Genomic DNA, 25987 nt, shown 5'->3' on the forward strand with positions numbered 1-25987 from the left:
TAGAGCTCTGAAACAAACAGGAAAGCCCTGCACAGTAACTCAAAGATAGCAGAGGAGCTCATAGAACATTTGGCCTGATTTAATTTCCTAAAAGCTGAATTCCTTCTATAGAATGAATGATACAGAAAAACTGAAAAGAGAGTAATGAATGGTAGTCTTTTTCAATTGACCTACTAAACCCACACAAGTATTAGTAATCTGGATATCTGAATTACTGAAATAAAATAATCAGAATAGTTCATCTAGAATGAGGAGAGGAGATTAAACCAGATCCTGAAACACATACATGTTTTACTATAGAACTTAGTACTTTGTAGTGACTGATTTGTTGAGTAATTGTAGACATTTAGTTGCTGTGCTTTAAGGAGGTAAAAAAAAAAAAAAAAAATTCTGCTGATGTGTAATAAAGAAACACCCTCAGGCTGGGCACAGTGGCTGGGGTCTGTAATAACAGCATTTTGGGAGGTCAGGGTGGCAGGATCGCTTGAGTCCACGAGTTTGAGACCTGCCTGAACCACATGGCATGACCACATCTCTAAAAAACTTTAAAAAAAAAAAGATAGCCAGGCACAGTGGAATGCACCTTTAGTCCCAGCTACTTGGAAGGCTGAGGCAGGAGGATCACTTGAGCTCAGCTCAGGAGTTGGAGGCTACAATGAGCCATGATCATGCCACTGCACTCCAGCTTGCGTGACAGAGTACAACCCTGTGAAAGAAGGAAGGAAGGAAGGAGAGAGAGGGAAAGAGAGAAAGATAAGAAAGAGGAAGAGAGAGAGAGAGAGAGAGAGAAAGAGGGAGAGAGGGAGAGAAGCAGGGAGGGAGGGAGGGAGGGAAGGAAGGAAGGAATGAACGAAGGGAGGGAGAGAAAGAAATATAGGAAGGGCAGCGAGAGGGCCTGGATTTAGACTTGCTCCGTTGTATAACCCCCTAACTCTGACTTTTCATCTAAAATGCTTAGGAGAGCAGCTGAGCTATTCTCTCCTTAACGTGGATGTGGTCCAAAGAATGGAATTCCAAAATTGGTTACTCCATCTATTGACTTTAAATGTGATCCAGCTGCTACTAAGTTTATGGCTCATGAATGATAACCTCAAGAGGCAGCTATAACTAGGACTTGGAACATGCAAAGATGAAAGACACAAGAAATCCTCAGTCCAATTTACCATATTTCTTTAAAAATAGAAAACTGATGCCATCTTGTGGTTATTTTAATAAGGTCACTCTTAAACGACTAAAATTTTGCAAGGCTAACAAAATCTCTTCTTCCTTTCTCCTTTAAAATATTGTTAAATATATTTTTCCAGGACTTTAGATGCACTTTCCTTACAATCTGGAGATTTCGTTAAAATGCTGCATCTACCCACATGGAAACACAATTACTATTAAAGTATTAATGCTAAGTGATTGCTAACCATGGAAAAGCACCAAGCAATTTTCATAGTTCTAGAAAATGCATGACCTGGCTTTCAAGAACTGAGTTCAGTGCATGTTAAAAGGGAGGATTTTCATTAACATGGTGACATGGACACATGGGTTCCCCCTTCCTGGGAACTGCAGAATAGACCAAAGAAATTGAGCAAAAATAAGACAAGCTTACAAAAATGCTGGAGACTGCAGGCGGCACCTACCATTCATATCTCACAAATTTTGGAGAGTTTCTTCCAGACAGAATTAAGAGGAAATCAGCCGGGCACGGTGGCTCAAGCCTGTAATCCCAGCACTTTGGGAGGCCGAGACGGGCGAATCACGAGGTCAGGAGATCGAGATCATCCTGGCTAACACGGTGAAACCCCGTCTCTACTAAAAAATACAAAAAACTAGCCGGGCGAGGTGGCAGGCACCTGTAGTCCCAGCTACTCGGGAGGCTGAGGCAGGAGAATGGTGTGAACCTGGGAGGCGGAGCTTGCAGTGAGCCGAGATCTGGCCACTGCACTTCAGCCTGGGTGACAGAGCAAGACTTCGTCTCAACAAAAAAAAAAAGAATTAAGAGGAAATCAGATTTTTAAAATGATCCCATGGACTACTCATAATTGCTGGGATAAATGGTGCAGGCAAGTCCCCTAAACATGACTAGATATGACTACATAGATGCATTTGTTTTATTCATAGATTCTCATTATCATTAAAAGAATGTATATATCAGTCCTCAAAAGTATGCTTTCTTAGCCAAAATTACCAATGGTAATTTGCATATATAAATACAAAATACATTAAGATTAAAAGAGATACTGTTAATATATTCTTCCGAAATGATAAATAAAATAACAAAATATATCCATATGACACCTATAGACGTATGCATGGCTTGTATGTAGGAGGTGTGGATGAGGATAAAGAATGACTTGGGTATGAGACTTTTAAAATACAGTTTGACTAAATCAAACAGCTCAGAACCACTCCCATGGAACACAGAAACTGAACAGACCTTTCACTATCCCAAAATATCACTGAACCGCTCCCTACCCTGAGTCTCCCAGAGTATCACAAAAACTTTCCTTTTTGTATGTTCATGACATTGAGCAATGGCTAAATAGCTGGTATTGTTTCTGGGTGTGTCTGTGAGGGAGCTGCCAGAGGAGACTGACATTTGAGTGGGTGGACTGGGAAAGGAAAACCCACCATCAATATGGCTGGGCACCATCCAATCGGCTGCCAGCAAGGCTAGAACAAAGCAGGTGGAAGAAGGTGGGGTAAGCAGCCTGCTGAGTCTTCTGGCTCTCTTTCTTCTTCCCAGGCTGGCTGCTTGCTGCTGCTCCTCCTGTCCTTGTACATCAGACTCCAGGTTCTTTGGCCTTTGTACTCTGGGACTTGCCCCAGTGGGTTACAGGGGGCTCTTGGGCTACACGGTCAGCTTCCCTGGTTTTGAGGCTTTCAGACTTGGACTGAGCCACTACCAGCTTTTCTCTCTACCCAGCCTGAAATGGCCTATCGTGGGACTTCACCTTGTAATCACGTGAGCCAATTCTCTCTAATAAACCCCATTTTATATATACACATATCCTGTTGGTTCTTTCCCTCTGGAGAGCCCTAATATAATAACCTATCCCTTGATCCAGTAACCTAGATTGCACTCTTCTTGCCTCACAGCTGTTATCACTTCAGCTAAATTAGTTGAACAGCTTCAGTTCTTGTACTGGGATGACCGTCAAATCTGAAGATAGCACATGCAGTACAATCGCCATTGATAACTAAAAGCACTGCAACTCCAGTCAGTTGGTTAACTATGAAATAGGAGTCCTTTCTCCTCATATTTCTTAATACTTTCTATTTTTTAAAAAAGTAGAGACAGGGTCTTGTGTATTGCCCAGGCTGGTCTCGAACTCTTGGCCTAAAGCAATCCAGGCTATGCTCCCTCTTGCTCCAAACCACCTGGCACTAACCAGTAGGATGGTTTCTGCCAACCGTGTGGCCAATCTGGCAGCTACTGTGAAGTCTGGGAGATTGCTTTTCAGACCCCTGGTTCCAGTTTCAGCCTTTCCCCACCAAGGACCGGAACTGGTGCATGGTGAGTTCATGGGAGCAAGGGCAGAGTGCAAATCACACTCCAAATTCAAGGACACAGCATGCCATCTCTTCTCCCCAGGCTCATCCAGGCTCTGAGACTTTCATGCACCTTTATTCTCAAAGCCTCTTGGTCAACACAGGCACTCAGACTAAGTTAACAAACAAAAACATACCTTGGTGCTGCAGTCCCAAAGACAGTTTGGCCAGGGTGTATGTGGGGAAGGTGGCGATTCTTTATGAGAATGGAAGGTAAGGAAGACACATGCACAAACAGTTTCACCTACTCCAGGGCCACACCAGGACCTCCTGGTCTAGTTCTCCTATTTTCAACGACAATGTAATGCTTATAAATTGATCAAACCAATTTTATATTATTAATTTCACTTTGTTTCTGGAATAGGCAAGATAGTCATGTATCACTTAATGATGGAGACACATTCTGAGCAGTGTGTCATAGGCGATTTCATCGTGTGCGAACATCACAGAGTGTACTTACACAAACCAAGGTGGTAGAGCCTGCGACACGCCTAGCTGTATGGTATAGCCTATTGCTCTTAGGCTATAGATCCGTACAGCAGGTTATTATACAGAATACCACAGGCAATGGTAACACAATGTATTTGTATATCTAAATATGGTAACAAAGGCACAGTAAAAACACAGTATTATCTTATGAAACCATCATCATCATATGTGATCTGTAGTTGACCAAAACATTATATGGTGCATGACTGTATAATTCTTAATTGGGCATATGAGTAAACTGAGGCATCAAGTGATTCAGTGACTCCTAAATGTTGACTGGTGAGTTGTGGAACCAGGATTAGAACTCTCGCTCTGGTCTATTTCTACTATGTTGCAAATTCTGCTTTTCTGGGTTATATAAGTTTTTTTTTTATATTATAGTGAAATAGAATTAACTTTGTATCAGGAGTTTAGGGGTCCATGAAAATTGCATGATCAATCTGATGTGCATGTAAGATCCTCCTTATGACTTACAGTTTTCATGAAGTTTCTAAAAGGGTCTCTGTAACCAAAAAGATTAAGAATGCTGGCGTGGTGTGTCACGATGAGACTGAGGTCAAGTCTAGGGTGCCCTTTTTACGGATTGTAAATAGGGGATTGTAAACCCAGAGAAGATGGATGTTGGGGGTGGGAATAATCATCTCCTTCTTCAGAGTCAGAGAGCACTGGAAGGTGGTACATGTGCTTACAGCTCTACAAGTGCATTCATACAAGCTTAGAACCTTAGATCAAGGAGGATTCTTGATTTTTAAACCTGAGGGTCCACAAATCTGGCTACACATTAGAATCATATGGGGAGCTTTGAAAGACACCATGTCTGCGACCAGTCCCCAAGGATTTCTATTTTAATGGTCCTAAGACTCTGGCTTCTGTATTTGTTTTTAAAGCTCCTCAGATGATTCTCATGTACCAGAGTTAGGATTACCGATCTTCTAAATGAGTAGTTATCAACCTTGGCTGAACAATGAAATCACTTGGGGAGCTGTAAGAAGTCCTGTTGCCTCAATCTCACCCTCAGATCTTCGGATTTAATTTGTCAGGAGTGTGCCAGGCATGAGGAATTTTTTTAATGACCCCAGGTGGTTTTCACAGGCACTCCGATTTGACAACCACTGTTGGGATCTAACCTGACACTTTCTGCCGCAAAGAAAACCAAGCCGAAGAGAAGTGGCCTAAGGTCATAGGGCTAAGACAGAACCAGGATTAAACCCAGGACCCAACTCTAGGCTTGGACTCTGCAGTTCACCTAGTCAAGGTCCATGGAGTTAACTTAGGCAGTTCAGGGTGGATCTGAAAAAGGGAGCTCGTCAGGGACAGGCCTTGCTTCTCTCTTTGATTAGAGAGAAACATCTAAACATATATGTGTGTGTGTGTGTGTGTGTGTGTGTGTGTGTTTGAATGAATGTTGTCCTGCTTAAGGGATGAAATCCCTATGTTCTGGCCCAGATGCATGGTTCCCTGTGGCCCCTCAGATTGGTGGCTAACTCTATGGGAGACAACCTCTAAGATGAGCCCCAACAATCCATGTCTATATTCACACCCTTGTGTGATACCTGCAATGGAGTATGGCTAGACCCACAGATTTGCTTCAAATGAACAGAACATGGCAGAAGGGATGTGACGCTACTTCCAAGATTAGATTATAAAGACGTAGTAGCTTCTGTCTTGCAAACCTCTCGTTTACTTCTTTATTGCTCACTTTGATAGAAGCCAGTTGCCATGTAGTGAGCTGTTCTATGGACCCCCATATGGCAAAGAACTGAGGGAAATTCACTGACCAACACTCAGTAGGTAACTGAGACCCTTAATCCAATAGCTAGGAGGAACTGAATTGCGCCAGCAACCATGTGAGTGAGCTTAGAAGTGGATCTTCTCTCAACTGAACCTTCAGATGAAACAGCAGCTCCAGCCAATAACTGTATTTCAGCCTAGTAAGACTTTGAGGCGGTTACCCAATAAGCCATGTCTGGATTCCTGACCCAGAGAAACTGTGAGATAGTGTTTGTTGTTTCAAACAACAATTTAAGTTTTGAAGTAATTTGTACGCAGAAATAGATAACTATTACAAAGTCCATGCATAAAAGTTCTTAAGTCATGTTATAGTTGTTGAAACCAAGGTATCAAAAAGACTAAATGTATTTTCCATAGTCAATCAGGGAAGCAGTGACAAAACAAGAAATGGAGTTTAGATGCCAGTTGATTCCCAGACTTACTTCTCCTATAAAAAGGTTAGTGACATTTTTCATGAAATAACGCTAGTAGAACCCACGAGATTGGTAGCCATGTTGCCTTCCTTACCTTCCCTTGACTTTCTTTCTAAATCTCTTTATAGAGTAACCATTGAGCACTAAGCCTTTTCCCCGGAAATATTATTCCTTTAACAATGCAACTTTGTCTGTTTTAAAACAAAGAGATCCCAGGCATTCAGTGTGCATTCTAAAAAGTGAGATGCTGAGACATGGGAGGAAGTGACTTTCAAATAAGCACATAATGATCAGGTAATCTTCTCTCTCCCTTTCATGCTGAGAACAGTCACAAATTTTTCATTCCTGAGAATCTTGTTCCCAAATTGACAATGCTTCAATAAGCACCTTTTTGTACTTTCTTCTTAATCAAGTAGAAAGAAAAATCATCATAAATACAAGAGAAGTATTTTCCCCTCTAGTCAAAGTGTGTAGCCAGGAGGCCCAGCATTCTTTCCAGAGAGAGACAGTATGGTTCTAAACTACCACTTAGGCAACTGAGCACAGTATTTGGATAGAAGGATGCTTTGTATCAACCATGCCAATTAAAAAAAAAAATCATTGAAGAAATCTAACATGCACTTTAGTAACAGTGAAGAACTGGTAACATTAGGATATATTCTAACACCTAAAATTAGGATAAAATCTAACCGAGTATTAGTAATATCAGGTTAGAGTACTCCCACTTAATAGGAATTGGATATGAGCAGTTCTTTGAGAGAAAACTGAGGATCAGAAGTGTAAACATTTGTCTAAGGCCATAAACTGAGTTTCCACTGGAATCAGGATTTAATTCCACAATGCACTTTACCTTCTTAATTCTGGCTACTATTCTTATCTCAGAGAGAAGACTCATTACCCTTGAAAAACTCCTCCTGAAGGGGTCAATGTGAGAAAAAGGAGGTAGGCCACTTGAACAAATTGTCTGCCATATAGCCACATACAGTAAACATATCTCACAGAAGCTTTTGCAACAAAAGCAACACTATGAAGAGACAAAACTTAGCTTTACTAATAGGTTAAATCAGAAAAGAAAAAGACAGATCTAGAAGACACTATTTCCAAAACATGTATTCTATAAACTGAAAGGGAAATGCAAGTGGCCAGCTTTATTTTATTCTTTCAGCGGCCAAGGGGGAGTGCTGTTTCATGCAGGGCCACTTCACCACCAAGGACACTGACCGCTTCTCCGCCTCCAGGACCAGCACTGAGGCCAATTTCACCTTGATTCTGAATGTCTCCCACTTTGGTGCAGGGCTATTTCACCACAGAGGACTCCGACCACTTCTCCGCCTCCAGAAGAGCACCGAGGCTGGTATCACCTCCATTCTGGTGGCCTTCCACAGTAACTCGCTGCTGGACCCAGACATCTTTGCTGAAGTCAGTTGACTGGACAGTACAGTGCAGGATCTGTGTGTGGCGCAGGGAAACGTAAGCCAGATCCAGTACCAGTTGGTGTGGGCCAGATACAAGATGCTCTGCGTGGTGCCCCCAACCCGCTCCTGTACACCTGGCAGGTGAACAAAACGCTCAACCTGAGCAGCATCTCCTTCCCCATCTACAACCATGGTGGACACCCCCTCTACCTGACCAGTTTCTTCAGAGGACACATCTTTGGGGAGAGCCTAGGAATGGGCCAGTTACTCCTGCAGGCCAAAACCATGCAGCCTCTGTACTGCCTGAACCCCGAGCACCCTGAGGACTATGTGCAGAGCAAGCAGTGGCTTACCCATTTCCTTGATCAATTTAGCAACATTAAGAACAGCCTGACCTTGAAGAAAATTGAGGTACCTGGTGGTTTGGGTTTACGGGCAGGCCAGGAGAAGGTGGGAGGGATGGGGAAGATTTGCCCCCAGAACCCTAACAAAAGTACTGCATGACTACTTTATAGGGTCCTTGCCTCAAAGCTGGGTTTGCTCTGCTGTATTTGGTACTCAATCCAATTTTCTTAACACTGACAAACTCCAGAAATCATGAATCCTGGGTAACACTGTGGTCGATAACACAAATCCTGTGTCCACCAGATGGGCCGGTTCAGTACGGACACTAATCTTCACATTTAATTTTGGGGTTTGGTTTCTAATCCAATTACAGTACTTTGAAATTCTACTTTTAGTTAAAGTCTTCACTGGCTTTGGGGAGCCCCTTAAAACTTGTTTGGAGCTCGCTGGGATTAAAAAAGAAAAACAAACTTTTAAGTAAAAGTTAATGGTGCACGAGGTCAGGAGATTGAGACCATCCTGGCTAACACGGTGAAACCCCGTCTCTACTAAAAAATACAAAAAACTAGCCGGGCGAGGTGGCGGGCGCCTGTAGTCCCAGCTACTCGGGAGGCTGAGGCAGGAGAATGGCGTAAACCCGGGAGGCGGAGCTTGCAGTGAGCTGAGATCCGGCCACTGCACTCTAGCCTGGGCGACAGAGCGAGACTTCGTCTCAAAAAAAAAAAAAAAAAAAAAAAAAAAAAAAAAAGTTAGGTAAGCACCCTTACAACATGGGGCATGAAGGGGCTGAGGATCTGGGGAGGAAGTTCTAGCACTCAAAGTCAAGGGAGGAAGAAATAAGATGTGACACNAAAAAAAAAAAAAAAAAAAAAAAAAAAAAAAAAAAAAAGTTAATGGTGTTAAGGTACTAGCTCAGCATTTTTCAAGTTAGATACATATGAAGCACCCGGCTTAGCGTGAGGCACATGTCAGCTGTTCGGCTATAGCTGGGTCAGCAACCCTATTAAGACTTATAAATAGAGGAGCAGTGGTGTTGGCAGCGTCAGGGCACGGCCCAGGCAGGAGCAGCAGCCACAGCGTCCATCCGCCTGTAGAGGAAGAGGCAGCCTTGGCGGGTCAACTGGGTTGCTCCAAGTGACATAATGTCATGATTTTGATGGCTGAAGTGTTTTGCCTGGTGTACATACTAGAGTTTCTTGATGTCTTCATTTGTGGATGGACAGGTTCTTCTGTGTTGCTCCAAACGACATAATTTCATTATTTTGGTAGCCAAAAAGCATTTCCCTTCAGTATATATACCAGAGTTTCCTGATCCCTTCATCTGTGGATGGACAGGTTCCTCCACGTGGTTGCTGATGACAGGGTTTCCCGAAGCTTTATGGCTGAAGAGTATACTGTCATGTATCTAATATGGCAGTTTCTTTACCACTTCATCTGTGGATGGACAGGTTCATGTGATTCCTGCATTTCTGGAAGAAGCAAATACAGAACAGAGCTGGAAGATAAATGCCTAAATCAAATCATTGCAGATTCTCACTCAAGATGAGCTCATAATCCCAAATAATAAAACATATGATCAACGAGAAGAGAAAATGTGAGCAACCAGATTTGATCTATCCGAACAAGAATATAATAAGTGTAATTAAACAAATTAAGGACATAAAAGTATAAAGTAGAAATCAAGAAGTAGATTTGCAATAGAACCAAATAGAACTTCTAGAAGTAAAATTACACACACAGAGAATCTAAGGCCTCTTGGTCATACTGAGCAGCAGACTGAATACAGCTGGAAAGAATTAATACACTGAAAGATAAAACCAAGGAAATTAACCAGGAGGCAGCACAGAGAGATAAAGCTCTTGTCTAAACATGTCTTTATTTTGTCCTGTTGAATTACTAATTTAGATAGCTGGAAAGGGACTTGTAAGTTTACTGCTGTCTTCCCTTGCACAGTTGATATATTATAGACTTTCTTTTACTGTAAAAAAAAATAAAGACTTATAAATAAGCCTGGTGAAAGAGACACCTGCTGGAAGGAGCCTTCAAAGACCAGGCCCACCTCAAATGTTATTTATGCAACTGAAATAGTAAGACACCAGCCTAATAAAAATTTACAAAAAGTTATAATTTTTTTCTTTTCTTTGTTTTTTTTTTTGAGACACAGTCTTGCTCTGTTGCCCAGGCTGGAGTGCAGTGGTGCAATCTCAGCTCACTGCAACCTCCACCTTGCAGGTTCAAGTGATTCTCACACCTCAGCCTCCCGAGTAGCTGGGATTACAGATGTGTACCACCACACCTGGTTTTTTGTATTTTTAGCAGACACAGGGTTTCACCATGTTGGCCAGGCTGGTTTCAAACTCCTGACCTCAGGTGATCTGCCCGCCTCGACCTTCCAAAGTGCTGGGATTATAAGAGTGAGCCACCACACCCAGCCAAAAGTTATAATTTCTACAGCTATTAATGAGAACAAGATATCACAGTTTTAGCCTGGGCACAGTGGCTCATGCCCTCATGCCTGTAATTCCAGCACTTTGGCAGGCTCAGGCAGGTAGAGTGCTTGAGCCCAGGAGTTCGAGACCAGCTTGGGCAAACTGGTGAAATCCCATCTCTACTAAAAATACAAAAATTAGCCAGATGTAGTGGCACACAGCTGTAGGTGTCTTGCTGTGTTTTCCAGGCTGGCCTCAAACTCCTTGGATCAACTGATCCTTCTGCCCCAGTCTCCCGAGTAGCTGGAAGTACATCCATGTGAATCCAGAAGGAAACTACTAGAGTTAATAAATTCAGCACAGCTTCAGGATACAAGATCAACACACAAAAATTAGTTGCTTTTCTGTACATGTGCAATGAACAATCTAAAAAGGAAATTAAGAAGGCAATTCCATTTAAATAGCGCTAAACAAATAAAATGCTTAGGAATAAATTTAACCAAGGAAGTGAAAGACCTGCATGCTGAATACTACCAAACATTGGTAAAAGAAACGTAAAAAGACCTAGGTAAATGGAAAGATCCTTAGTTCCTGGGTTAGCAGACTCAATATTGCTAAAATACCAGTCCTATTCAAAACAATCTACAGATTCAACACAATCCCATCAAAATTCTGAGAATCATTCCTCCCCCCAGAAATAGAGAAGCCAATCCCTAAATTCAAATGTAATTGCAAGGAGTCTCAGATGATCAAAATAATCTTGAAAAAGAAGAACAGAGTTGGAGGACTCAGTATTATTCAGCCATAAAAAGGAATGAAGTTCTGACACATGCTACAAGGACGAACCTTGAAAACATTATGCCTAGTGAAATGAGCCAGTCACAAAAAGACAAACATATAATTAGTTCTACTTATATGAAATCTTTAGAATAGGAAAGTTTACAGAGACAAAGTAGATTAAAGGTCAACTGGCAATGTGGGGTTGGTGGTGATGGGGAGTTACCGCAGAATGATAACAGAGTTCCTGTTTGGGGTGATGAAAAATACTTGGGAACAGACAGTTGTGATGGCTGCATGACAGTATGGATGTAATTAATGCCACCAAATTATACATTTAAGAGTTGTTATAATAGCATATTTTATGTTATACATATTTTACCACAATAAAATATTTTTCACAAAGAGATTTAAAAACTCATAAAAGCTTTTTACCTGAAGCATGTGACTGCAAGCAGTCTGATGAGAACGTACGCCAGGTGAAAACAAAGGGATCGCTGTCATAGACGTTGTCTCAAATTCCAGTTGTCTGGAAAGTGATGTAAAGTGGACTGCCTGCCACAAAAATGGACTCAGGTAAATAACTTTTATTTCCAGTATTTGTGTGTAAGTTACAAACACTATTGATACACTTTATGTTAGTGACAAAACAATATGTTAAAATTCAGTAAAAGATCAAAATACATGGATTGTGATTTTAGAAGAGAGAAAATAATGTAGATTTGCTTCTTCCCACAAATCTATGAGTTCCTCCTAACGTTTCTTTCAGATTCAAAGTTTAAATAAAACTCCTGAATATACAAAATCTGAATTCGCAAAAAAAGAAAAAACAAAAAGGAGCTCTTGGCTGGGCGCAGTGGCTCACGCCTGTAATCCCGGCACTTTGGGACGTCGGGGTGGGCAGATGACTTGAAGCCAGGAGTTCAAGACCAGCCTGGCCAGCATGGTGAAACCCCACCTCTACTGAAAATACAAAAATTAGTGGTAGCACATGTCTGTAGTCCCAGCTACCCTGGAGGCTGACGTGGGAGAACTGCTTGAACCGGGGAGGTGGAGGCTGCAGTGAGCCTAGATGATGCCACTGCACTCCAACCTGAGTGACAGGGTGAGACTCTCTCAAATTTAAAAATAAAACAAAAGAGCTCTTCCTTACAGAATTCCAAATAAGGTAAGTAGACAGAGTGATCGCATTTGAAAATATCATCATTTGATAACCACCATAGTTAGAATGGCAGGATCATACATTATCCTTTTTGCTTGTCACAGGCAAGAAGTATCAATGGATGCTAAAATAAGAGGACAAAAAATACGATGAAAAGGAGTACATCTAATATAGTTTCAATGTATCTCTCCAAAAGAAATATATTCATTACAAGGGGAAAAAGAATAACTTCACAGAGGAAAAAGTTGGCATATATCACCCAATAGTAACCAAAGTCCCACCACCAGTAAATGGGACAAACAGACACCATGTGCCTCCCGACACTGTGCTTGAGAAACACTTCTGTGGAATTCCTGCCAAAAGCACATAACCTGAATTCAACCATAAGGACACTCTGGATATATGTAAATTAAAGGGCAATCTACAAAATAATTATTTACTCTTCAAAAATGTCAAGGCCCCGGAAGGACAAAGACTAAAGAACCGTTCAGGTTAAAAGAAACTGAAGAGTGGCCAGGCGCTGTGGCTCATGCCTATAATCCCAGCACTTTGGGAGGCCGAGGCAGGCGAATCACCTGAGGTCAGGAGTTTGAGACCAGTCTGGCCAACATGGTGATACCCAGTCTCTACAAAAATACAAAATTTAGCTGGGCGCAGTGGCACGTGCCTGTAATCACAGCTACTTGGGAGGCTGAGGCAGGAGAATCACTTGAACCTGGGAGGCAGAGGTCGCAGTGAGCCGAGATCGCGCCATTGCACTCCAGCCTGAGCGACAGGGCGAGACTCCAAATCAAAAAAAAAAAAAGAGACTGAAGAGAAACAACTAACTTCAATGTATGATCCTGAACCCCAAACAATTATTTGTCTTTCGCTATATAGGACATTAATGGGACAACTGATAAAATCTGTGCATAGACAATAGAGTTGTATCCATGTTGATTTAAGAAATATACAAAGTATGCAGACATTAAAGACATCATGTCTGCAAGCCTACTCTCAAATAATTCATTTTTAAAAAGAAATCAGAAAAACAGCCAATGCATTTTTTTAAAAGAATACTGTGTGTGTATGTAGAGAATGATAAAGCAAATGTGGCAAATATTAACATTTGGATGGAGTAATTTAGTAGGATACACAAGAATTATTTCTCCTATTTTTACAAATATGAGTCTGAAAAAAATAGACATACAATAAATGTAAACAAATAAAGGCAGTTAAGATAAACTATTTGTTTTCCCTAATAATAGTGCCAGGATCATCTTTACTATAATCTCATCAGATCATCAAATTTCAAAGCTCGGGAAAAAAAAGTATTGTCTCCCCAAAACCTCCCAATTTACAGATGAAGTTAGTAAGTCGAGATTACACCTAATTCAAGGCAAAGCCAAGACTATTATCTAGCTCTGACTCAGCTCAGCTACCTTTCAACTATTCCAAGCGGTCTTTTCACTCCTTTACATTCTTGTCTACGGTCTAAACACATGATACCAAAATACTTACCTCTATCTTCTCATATACTCTTATAAGTTAGTGTGACTAACCACTTTCAGGCCATCTAAATTTTATGTTTAAAAGGCATTTAAGTATCACTGCTCCTAACAGTCCTTAATAACTAATATCAATACATATGCAAAGATCTGAATACATGTCAAACACTGTAGCAAATGCTGAACATACAAAATTAACGTACTCTACTGTTAGGTACATGAAGACAGACACCAATTTTATGTTATTCAATATTATAACCCCACCTCTTAGTAACAGTGCCTGGCATACAGTAAGTACTCAAATAATTGTTGTATATTGCAAAATAAAAGACAATCCGTAATACAGGAAAGAAATGTGTGTACGGATAACCATAATATCAGTAGTTTTAATAAAGTCTCATGAGACAACAGATAAGGAAATTATTTTCTCTTGGTAAGATCTAGAAAGGCCTCAGAGATTTAATGATACCAAAGTTAAACCTTGAAGGACAAATAAAATGTCAACAGACATGGAGGTGGTGGGGTGGTAAGAGGAAGCTAGAAGAATTTAGATTAAAAAGCCCAAAAGCAACAAAATATTAGACATTTCTATTGAATTTTTAAACACAGGCTTACCTATTGTTGCTGTAAGTTCTGGATCAAAGTTATCATCTGTGAACCTCAAGAGCAGGCTGAAAGAGATATTAAAAAGACAGGTTAGGAATTAGAATTTTTCTTTCTAATCATATGATAAGTGTGTTCATGATTATTATATCTCATCACAATTTATTAAATGCAAATAAAAATAACTGATGGAGGCCTGCTCCTAGGAATACTGCCTCAGAGCAGGCATACAGAGAAGAATTAAATTACTAGAAAGGCAATTTAAAAACTGCCAAGAACGGCCAGGCACAGTGGCTCACATCGGTAATCCCAGCACTTTGGGAGGCCGAGGCTGGCGGATCACAAGGTCAGGAGATCAAGACCATCCTGGTGAACATGGTGAAACCCCGCCTCTACTAAACATACAAAAAAATTAGCCAGGCGTGGTGGTGGGCGCCTGTAGTCCCAATTACTCGGGAGGCTGAGGCAGGAGAATGGCGTGGACCCGGGAGGAACAGGCTGCAGTGAGCTGACATCACGCCACTGCTCTCCAGCCTAGAGGACAGAGCGAGACTCTGTCTCAAAAAAAAAAAAAAAAAAAAAAAAAAAAAAAAAAACTGCCCAGAGCAAAGTAGTTTACTATTAAATATATTCCCCATAATCTCCTACACAATCTCCCAAGTTCAAAAGGTGGGGGTTTTTTGTTGTTCTTTTTAACTGTTCTGATGTCCTGAGAAAATGATACTAGCAACATGTCACACTTTAATTGACATGGATGAAAAGGGAAAAAATAAAGTTTCTTGGAATGAGATAAAGTAACTTAAAAAATCTGATGTGTAATCCACTTTAAATTCAAGCACAAACAGAAAGATATCAAAGCCTAGCATTCTGTAACATGCAGTAGGGCTACCGCCTAAGTGGGAAGAAAAGATACAGTAAAAAGGTAAAAAAAAGATCACAGGACAGAGTAGGTATACTCAGGCAAACACCAGGTAGGGTTTATAAAAACAAGTAGGCAACTGGAAGCTATTGAAGGCTTTTAAAGAAAGTTATGACAAGAAGTATTCTTTGTTTTGAAAGTTAATGCCAACAAAAAATGGAAGAACAACCAACAGAAGTCAACTGCCATGGTTATGGCAGGAGAGAACAAAGGACTAAACTTAGGAAATGGTAAGAAACTAGAAAGGAAGGATAAAAGCAAAAGACACCAGATTAGAAGAGTACTCTGATTTTCCATCTTCTAGAATTATTTTACTTACTATGAAGCAAAAGTGTCAGTTATTAGAAGCTCTTCAAAAATAAAAGCTAATGTTAAAGCCCTAAATTTTAAAATCATTCAATCTTCCCTCGTTAACTTCTAAAGTCTGTTCTGTTGATCTGTTTTTAATAATAATATCAAAGAAACAGTCATCAGATGTCTAAAATTATAGAAAAATCTTATGAATATTTCTAATATTCTAATTTCTAATTAGATTGTAATATTCATAAGGTTGTGATTACTGCTGCTAGCGATATGTTTTGTCCACAGAGTATTTCGCAAAACATAATGGCTTCCTGGTAGTTTCCAAACCCAGTGTCATTAATTATATTTGAAGGATTAACTCTACCTTACTTGGTTTTCTTGTGTTTACCATAAAACGAGCACCACAGAATCAAACTACAACAGGAGAGTCAAATTCTAGAATTCTCTATTTAACATCTTAACTATATTTACTTACTTCAAACATAAGTTAGGTGACAGCACTAATAAGACTCTAAAATGAAACTTATAAAAAATTTTCTTCTCTCCCAATACTCAGTTACCCATAATTTAAGAATAGAAAAGATATGTGGTCATCACAGAAAAGATTACTACAAAAACGTAAGTTAATATAACGTTGCAGAATAGTTGTAATAACAATATTATAATAATAATACAAGTAATAATGATATTGGGTATTATTTATTGAACATATGGCAATGTACAGACAAAAAGCCAGAGGTTTTTCTCTCATGGTTGCTAATCCTTACAACCGCCATTGTCATTAATGGTACTTTGTCGGGAGAGGCAGGAAATTGGTGGTATGGTGTGAAGTAACAAATTTTAACACAGGCTCTGGGTATACATCAGATCTTAGCAAGGGGTACCCTGGTAGCCCAAAATGTATTCTAAATTCTATGTGTGCATTTTTCTAGGCAGAGTCCATTTCTCTATTTATTAGACTTTGAAAGGGGCAGAGAGTCCATTTCTCTATTAGATTTTGAAAGGAACTGGCAATCTCAAAATGATTAAGAAGCACCCTTTTTTTTTTTTAAGAGACAGGGTCTCACTCTGTCACCCAGGCTGGAATGTGGTGGTACAATCTTAGCTCACTAATCCTCCCACCTTAGCCCCCCAAGTAACTGGCATGACAGGTTAGCATCACCATGGCTGACTAATTTTTTTTATTTTTCAGTTTTTTAGAGGCATGGCCTTGCTATGTTGCCCAAGCTGGTCTCGAACTCCTGGCCTCAAGTGACCCTCCTTCCTCAGCCTCCTGAGTAGCTAGGATTACAGAATGAGCCACTGTACCTGGCAGAAGCACCATTCTTACAGTATTGTATATTTACACCTTCATATTTCAAAGTTAAAGGAGCAAAATGCTTTCCACGCAGAGGTAGAGATGGAAGGAGTAACTACCACCATGGCACTTAGATAAGACCAAATTTAAAACAGACAGAGTGTGATTATAACTAATCTGCATTTCTTTATCTACAAATGAAATTCACCAAAATGAATGGCAAGGAGAGGAGCATAGGAGGGACAGCAATTTACATAATAGGCCTCTCTAATCCCTTCCAGTTCTTGATACACTCTGCTACCTCTACCCCACCAGGTCTAGCCACAGAATTGGATCTTATACATTCAACACTAGATAGGATTTGAGAGGTTTCTATTCCAACCCCCTCGCTTTTGAAATGAAGGCCTAGAGCATTCAAGTATTACACACAAGGCCACACAAGTGGCAGCCCCAGTTTCATAATCCTGATCTCCTGATTACTACCATATACCCTTTGGACTCCAACGCCAAGATATAAACTAGAAAGTAATCCACTACTTTGGCTTAAAGATATCCTTCATTGTGCAATATTTCCCCAACAACATGAGTGCTATTTCACTTCCACTAGTTCCAGCTCTGTAAAGAAACAGAACAAACTTGGTAAAAACAACCCTTTAAGATCACATCCATGACAAATGTTTCTGTACTAACTCACTTTAAATATAGACTTCTATTTTAGTGGAGTCATTTATTCTTATCCAGAAAGGTGACTACGTGTTTAAGGTTCTTTTCCATAGCATATCACACAGGACAATAATGTGTATCTAGCCAGACAAATAAGACAACTTTCTCACTAAATGCAATCCTTTCACGAAAGAGGTAAACTGTCAAAATTTTGCAGTGAGCAATTGATAATCCACCACTATGCATTGAGGGAAAAGTTTAAAAAAGATCAGGCCTAAATACAATTTGTTTCTGGGGCGTGAACTAGAGGGACTGATAAACCCATTCAACAGAACTTATTCTAAAAAGGGATTCTCAGCTGAGTGCGATGCCTCATGCCTGTAATCCCAGCACTCTTGAGAGGCCAAGGCTGGCGGATGGCATGAGCCCATGAGTTTCAGAATAGCTTGGGCAACATAGGGAAATCCCATCTACAAAAAAAATTTTTAAAGTAGAGCTGGGTATGGTGGCTTATGCCTATGATCCCAGCATTTTGCAAGGATCCATTGAGGGAAGATCCGTTGAGCTCAGGAGTTCGAGATCAGCCTAGGCAACACAGCCAAGAACTTGTCTCTATAAAAAACCCTAGTCAGGCATGGTGATTCGTCCCTATAGTCCCAGCTACTCAGGAGGCTGAGGTGGCAGGATCGATTGAGCCCGGGAAGTCAAGGCTGCAGTGAGCCGTGATCACACCACTGCGCTCCAGCAGGTGACAGAACAAGACCCTATCTCAAAAAAAAAAAAAGCGGTGGCACAGGGGGGACGGGGAACCAAACTCATTTATATACTCCAGTTAACTTTCCAGAAAATTTTAACCACCCTAACTTGTCACCCATGCAATACATTTACATAAAGTGCTAACCAATTTCAACCCAATTGCGTGTATTGGGTTGAACTACATGAAATGACAACCAACCATTCGTGACTTCAAAAATGCCAATTTCATATGTCCGAACTTAAATGAGAACCATATGTCAAGGAAAAAAGAGAGAAATGAAAAAGAAAGATCACGAGGTTATGAATTCCTATTAAGGCAATTTTTATTACATTAACTTTTTAACCCTCAAGTATGTACGTGCAATAACAGATGATCATGTAAATAATTTTATTCATCCCTTTTACACACACACACACACAAATCATACTGGTTTGCTTACTCATAGTGTTTCATTATTCTATTCCTTGGTATGTGCAAATCCCTCTGACTATAGTAGACATAGAGTACATTAAGTTAGGAGTACTGGAAAAATGTATTGTCAAACTTTAAAAATACAAAAAATTTCAGAATCTATTACATAGTAAGCTTTAAAATCCTGAAGTAGCTAAAAAAGTAAGACTTTGTAATCTTATTTATTTATGTATTTATTTATACTTTAAGTTCTGGGATACATGTGCAGAATGTGCAGGTTACATATGTATAAAACTTCGTAATTTTAAAAGTTACACGAGGACAGCTTTCATTCTATTTTGTATAAGGATACCTCAATTTGTAAAATCTTACATGAATAACAAGTTATTTGAAAGATATGTATCAGCCAGGCGCGGTGGCTCACGCCTGTAGTCCCAGCACTTTGGGAGGCTGAGGCGGGTGGATTACTAGAGGTCAGGAGTTCGAGACCAGCCTGGCCAACATGGTGAAACCCTGTCTCTACTAAAAACACAAAAATTAACTGGGCGTGGTGACACACACTTGTAATCCCAGCTACTCAGGAGGCTGAGGAAGGAGAATCGCTTGACCCCGGGAGGCGGAGGTTGCGGTGAGGTGAGATCTCGCCACAGCACTCCAGCCTGGGCAACAGAGCAAGACTCAGTCTCAAAAAAAAAAAAAGATACGTGTATCAGAAGATATAGCTAAAATATGAAACTGATTATAGCTCCTGGAGTGTAAATGCGGTTTAAGGATCAGGACGGCCTTGAACATAACCTACTCATAATCAGATGGCAAGAATGACATCACCTGGAGAACTCTGTTCCAAGACCTGGATGAAATCACAACCCTCTAGCAACATCCACCTAGATCCATGTCTTACCTTATACTCAACTCCACTGTCAATATTATTTTCCCCAAGGAAAAAATCAAAAATGAAAAGACAACACTAATCTTTTGTCTCCATAGGATGTGGCAAAATGAGAAATAACAATTACACTTTATTTTCAAAGGTGGTCCGACTGCTTCAGCTGTGGACCACTTACACTAAAGCGAAATTTTCCAGCAGTCACAAGATCCAGGAGTTCTTCCACAGCCGACTAATAAAAAAGTAAAAGAAGCGACATGCGCCCAAACAGGCGAGGAATGGGACCTAAGGCCTCACGAAACTTCCCGAGGACATTATGTATTTAGAGAAGGCCCCACAGAAACCCTCAAGTGGGAAAGTTATGTCTCCCGGGTCTCGGGGTGACAGGCAGCCTGAACCCCGAAGAGCTCGAGGCAAGGCGCCCCCCGGCCGGATTCAGGCCCAAACCAGCCCGCCACGCCCTGAGCTCCGCGCAGCAAACCGGCCGGCGGAGCGGCGGCCCTTGGAATGGTGTTTTCTCGGCGCCAAAGGAGGGAGAGCGACCCAGAGAACTTGGGCCTGGCAGAGGCCAGGAACCAGGCGCGCGGGTGGGGCCAGGGGAGCGGAAGCCGCAGACAACGCGGCCCAGAGGCCGAGGAGGGCGCGAGCGGGGCCGACCCCAGCCCGGCCGCCATCGTGGACGCTTGCAGCGGTTAAAGGTTTTCCCATCGCGGCCCAAGAAACAGCGGCCACGTAGGCAGAAAGAGCCCAGCCACCCTCATCACGGCCCGTACGCCCGCCTCACCTGTACTTGCCCACCCCACTCTCGCCGATGATGAGGCTCTTCAGGGTGCAACACGTCCTCGTCCATCCTGACCCCGCTGCACTCCGAGCCCAGCTTGCGCCCCAGTGCGCCTCTCAGCTATTCAGCAGCGGGAGCTGCTGCGCATGCGCGCGCTCCATGGCCGCGCACACCCAGAATTCCCCCGCCTCTTTCTGGAAGGCGCGTTCCTTACGTGTCTTTGCTGGTGCGGGGGGCGGGGGGCGTCTAAATCCGCCCCGACCTCAACCCACCTCTCTGTCGTGTCAGTGAGAGAGGACTGAGTCAGTAGAGTATCAAGCTGTTTTATTTCAGCAAATGTTCATAACAGCTGTATTGCTGTGTGAAATGCACTGTGCTTGAAGACTGTTACCTTAAATTTAGGTCCAACTCTACCATAATGACTGCCTTGTCATTCTACTCAGCCTTCTGCGCCTTTCTCCATCTCAGAGAAAGACACAAAGGCTTCTTAGAACAACTGCTTCTTATTGTTATGAAGGTTAAATGAGTTACTTAGGGAAGACAGATTGTTAACCACAGTGCTGTATAAACGGTGTGATCAGGCATTAACTTGCTGGCTTCCCCTCTGTTAGAGTGGGGAGCACCCTTTATATATTAATTCATCTAGAAAGTGAGGTGTAGACTTCAGGTAGGTCAGGTGCATATAAACTTCTGGTGGTGCAACTTCAAACCAACTCTTTCTCCTCATAAGAACTGCTGCATTCCAACTGCAGGAAGTGTATGTCTACACCTTGCCTCTTGCACTAAGTTGTAAATCTTAGTGAAGATACCAAACCTCATTCATAAACTTAGCACAGTGCCTGGTACATGGCAGACACTCAATAAACATCCGTAATTTTGTCTTATCTCCTTATACCTGCAGTTAATGTCATAGACAATAGATATTTGATTAAAGAATACATACACGTAAAGCTTAGCCGGGTGCTGTGGCTCATGCCTGTAATCCCAGGACTTTTGGAGGCCTAAGCAGGTGGATCACTTGAGCTCATGAGTTCGAGACCAGCCTGGCTAACATGTGAAACCCCGTCTCTATTAAAAATACAAAACTTAGCTGGGTGTGGTGGCGCACACCTGTAATCCCAGCTCCTCAGGAGGTGGAGGCAGGAGAATCGCTGGAATCTTAAGAGGTGGAAGTTGCAGTGAGCAGAGATCATGCCACTGCACTCCAGCTTGGGCGACAGATTGAGAGATACCGTGTCTCAAAAACAAAAAATAAAATGTAGAATAAATTAAGAAATTACTTGTTAAATACCTGCAAAAGCTCTTTCACCAGATATCCAAATGGCTTCTTCGTCTACTTCAGATTTTTGCTCAATTGCCTTGTTAAGGAGGCCTTCCCTGCCCATCCTACTGAAATATACAGATTCCTCCAGCATCTCTGAGGAATCCAGAAGCCTGGCCTGCTGGCAAAAGGGTAAGAATTTCTTACCAGTCAGACTTCTGTCCTCTTTCTCTGTGCAAATCAGTTGAATGAATAGTAAAAATCACCGTTTATCTCCTCCGTAAAGTTTTGATTAATAGAATGAAGGATTCGTGAGGCTAATCTTAAGCTGTAGTGAATCTAGTGTGCTTTGTATGTCTTTCTGTGTTCTATAATGGAGGGGGTAACTTAGGACAGAACACAGGCTTAGGAAACCTGTAAGCCTGCTTTTCAAGATGGCCCAGCAAACTGGTCAGTTACAAACTTTGCTGCAGGTCTCTGAAAAAAAAAACTGGATGAGGTTTCCCTCTTGTCTTGTATCTCCTTGTGAGAGGTAAAGCCCACTGGGCTTCTGGTCTCAGGGGGACTTGGAGAAGATTTCTGTCTGGCTAAAGGATTGTAAACACAGCAATCAGTGCTCTGTGTCTAGCTAAAGGTTTGTAAACACACCAATCAGCACTCTGTAAAAATGGACCAATCAGCACTCTGTAAAATGGACCAATCAGTGCTCTGTAAAATGGACCAATCAGCAGTACATGGGTGGGGCCAAATAAGGGAATAAAAGCCGGCCACGGAGCCAGCAATGGCAACCCACTTGGGTCCCCTTGCATAGTGTGGAAGCTTTGTTCTTTCCCTGTTCACAATATAGCTTGCTGCTGCTCACTCTCTGGGTTTGCACTACCTTTATGAACTGTAACACTCACTGCGAACGTCTGTGGCTTCACTCCTGAAGTCAGTGAGACCACGAACCCACCAGGAGGAACAAACAACTGGGATCATGCCACCTTTAAGAGCTGTAGCACTCATTGTAAAGGTCTGCAGCTTCACTCCTGAAGTCAGCGAGACCACGAACCCACTGGAAGGAAGAAACTCCAGACAGATCTGAACATCTGAAGGAAAAAACTCTGGACACACCATCTTTAAGAACTGTAACACTCACTGTGAGGGTCCACGGCTTCATTCTTGAAGTCAGCGAGACCGGAAGGAACCAATTCTGGACACATTTTGGCGACCCAGGAACTATTACCTATCACCAAATAGTGAGTACCATTGGACCCCTTTCGCTTGCTATTCTGTGCTATTTTTCCTTAGAATTTGGGTGCTAAATACTGGGCACTTGTTGGCCAGTTAGTTGCAAGTGACTAGCGCCGCTGCCAGACTAAAGACACGGGTGTCAGGCTTTCTGGGAAAGGGCTCTCTAACCCCCGACTCTTCGGAATTGGGAGTGTTGGCTTATCTGCTTTCACTTTTCCTGTACTTCTGGGCTGAGCCAAGGGTCGACAGAGAGGAAAGCCATTCAGCTCCAGGGTCCCGACAACAAGTTGGTTGACCCTGCAGCCATGAGCAGAACTCTCAAAGTCATGTCGCCCAAGTGAGACTTGCCCATCTATCCTATCTATCCTGACCCTTGCCTCCGGGTCCTAAACGTCTGTCTGACAAACTTCCTCTTGCCTCTCTTCTCCGAGGCTAGTCCTGCTTCTAAAAACTACTCCCTGTCTCTGGTGCTTTTCTAGTTTCTCCTATAAGAAGGATTTCTAGTATAAACTTCAGGACTCTGTTACCTTCTTTAAGCACATGGGCCCACTAATCAGAAAGACATAATTTTTGTCCAAAGCCCTGTCGGGACTGGGGACTACCTTATCTGGAATTTTAGGATCCCTCCTCAGCCTAGCAGGCCTAACAAAAGCTATTGCGGAAGCATATGGGGAGCTTCAGAAATGATATCCTTCCTATTCATATAAGCAAAGACAAAAGGCGTCACTCCAAGTTTGGAACCCTGGAGATCGCTTCCCTCCCTCAGGGTATGGGGCCCTCCACTTCATTTTTGGGGCATAACATCTTTATAGGACACAGGTAAAGTCCCAATACTGACAGGAGAATGCTTAGGACTCTAACAGGTTTTCGAGAATGCATCAGTAAGGGCCACTAAATCCGATTTTTCTCGGTCCTCTTTGTGAACTAGGACAGGCAAGGGTGAAGGTTTTCAAGAAAGCATTGGTAAGGGCCACTAAATCTGACATTCATTGGTCCTCCTTGTGGTCTAGGAGGAAAACTAGTGTTTCTGCTGCTGCGTCGCTGAGCGCAACTGTTTCAATCAGCAAGATCCAGGGACGGTTGTGGGTTCTTGGGCAAGAGGTATTTCTGCTGCTGTGTCGACGAGCGCAACTATTCTGATCAGCAGGGTCCAGGGACCATTGTGGGTTCTTGGGCAGGGGGAGAAACAAACCAAAACCATGGGCAGTTTGCCTTTCAGATGGGAAACAGTCAGGCATCAACAGGCTCACCCTTGAAATGCATCCTAAGCCATTGGAACCAATTTGACCCGCAAACCCTGAAAAAGAGGTGGCTCTTTTTTTCTGCACTACAGCTTGGCCCCAATATTCTCTCTGATGGGGAAAAATGGCCACCTGAGGGAAGTGTAAGTTACAATACTATCCTGCAGCTTGACCTTTTCTGTAAGAGGGAAGGCAAATGGAGTGAAATACCTCATGTCCAGGTTTTCTTTTCATTGAAGGAAAATTCACAGCTATGCAAAGCTTGCGATTTACATCCCACAGGAGGACTTCCCAGCTTACCCCCATATCCTAGCCTCCCTATAGCTCCCCTTCCTATTAGTGATAAGCTTCCTCTAATCTCCTACACCCAGAAGGAAATAAGCAAAAAATCTCCAAGGGACCACAAAAACCCCCATGCTATCAGTTATGTCCCCTTCAAACTGTAGGGGGAAGGGAATTTGGCCCAACCTGGGTACATGTCCCTTTCTCCTTCTCTGATTTAAAGCAGATCAAGGCAGACCTGGGGAAGTTTTCAGATTATCCTGATAGGTACATAGATGTCCTATAGGGTCTAGGGCAAACTTTCGATCTCACTTGGAGAGATGTCATGCTGTTGTTAGATCAAACCCTGGCCTTTAATGAAAAGAATGCGGCTTTAGCTGCAGCCTGAGAATTTGGAGATACCTGGTATCTTAGTCAAGTAAATGATAGGATGACAGCTGAAGAAAGGGACAAATTCCCTACCAGTCAGCAAGTCGTCCCCAGTATGGATCCCCACTGGGACCTTGACTCAGATCATGGGGACTGGAGTCTCAAACATCTGTTGACCTGTGTTCTGGAAGGACTAAGGAGAATTAGGAAAAAGCCCATGAATTATTCAATGATGTCTACCATAACTCAGGGAAAGGAAGAAAATCCTTCTGCCTTCCTCAAGCGGCTACGGGAGGCCTTAAGAAAATATACTCCCGGCCGGCACGGTGGCTGACACCTGTAATCCCAGCACTTTGGGAGGCCGAGGCGGGCAGATCACAAGGTCAGGAGATCGAGACCATGGTGAAACCCCATCTCTACTAAAAATACAAAAAATTAGCCGGGCGCGGTGGTGGGCGCCTGTAGTCCCAGCTACTCAGGAGGCTGAGGCAGGAGAATGGCGTGAACCTGGGAGGCAGAGCTTGCAGTGAGCCGAGATCATGCCACTGCACTCCAGCCTGGGGGACAAAGCGAGACTCTGTCTCAAAAAAAGAAAATATACTCCCCTGTCACTTGACTCCCTTGAAGGTCAATTGATCCTAAAAGATACGTTTATTATCCAATCAGTCACAGATATCAAGAGAAAGCTCCAAAAGCGAGCCCTGGGCCCTGAACAAAGTCTGGAGGCATTATTAAACTGGGCAACCTTGGTGTTCTATAATAGGGACCAAGAGGAACGGGCCGAAAGGAAAAGCGAGATCAGAGAAAGGCCGTGGCCTTAGTCATGGCCCTCAGACAAACAAACCTTGGTGGCTCAGAGAGGACAGAAAATGGAGCAGGCCAATCACCTGGTAGGGCTTGTTACCAGTGTGGTTTGCAAGGACACCTTAAAAAAGATTGTCCAACAAGAAACAATCTGCCCCTTCGCCCATGTCCACCATGCTGAGGCAATCCCTGGAAGGTGCACTGCCCCAGAGGACAAAGTTTCTCTGGGCCAGAAGCCCCCAACCAGATGGTCCAACAACAGGACTGAGGGTGCCCAGGACAACCGCCAGCTCATGTCATCACCCTCACTGAGCCCCGGGTACATTTAA

General features: G+C 42.4%; 1 long non-coding RNA gene across 4 annotated transcripts in view; it reads right to left on the bottom strand.

Annotated features, from left to right (window-relative positions):
* Positions 1–20620, bottom strand: part of LOC112631296 — a 57887-nt gene extending 37267 nt beyond the window's left edge. Inside the window, exons 1-4 of one of the 4 annotated variants that reach the window (XR_003121099.1) lie at positions 20472–20582; positions 14464–14519; positions 11635–11754; positions 8866–9462 (exon numbers count right to left, since the gene is read on the bottom strand). This is a non-coding gene — a long non-coding RNA (uncharacterized LOC112631296). Of the gene's footprint in view, positions 1–8865; positions 9463–11634; positions 11755–14463; positions 14520–19702; positions 19916–20471 lie in introns of those variants that run through there. The other 3 variants (XR_003121100.1, XR_003121098.1, XR_003121101.1) reach the window with 3 other exon arrangements.
* Between the last annotated feature and the right edge of the window lie 5367 nt (positions 20621–25987).

This window comes from Theropithecus gelada, chromosome 9, assembly GCF_003255815.1.
Source record: "Theropithecus gelada isolate Dixy chromosome 9, Tgel_1.0, whole genome shotgun sequence".
Lineage (NCBI taxonomy): Eukaryota > Metazoa > Chordata > Mammalia > Primates > Cercopithecidae > Theropithecus > Theropithecus gelada.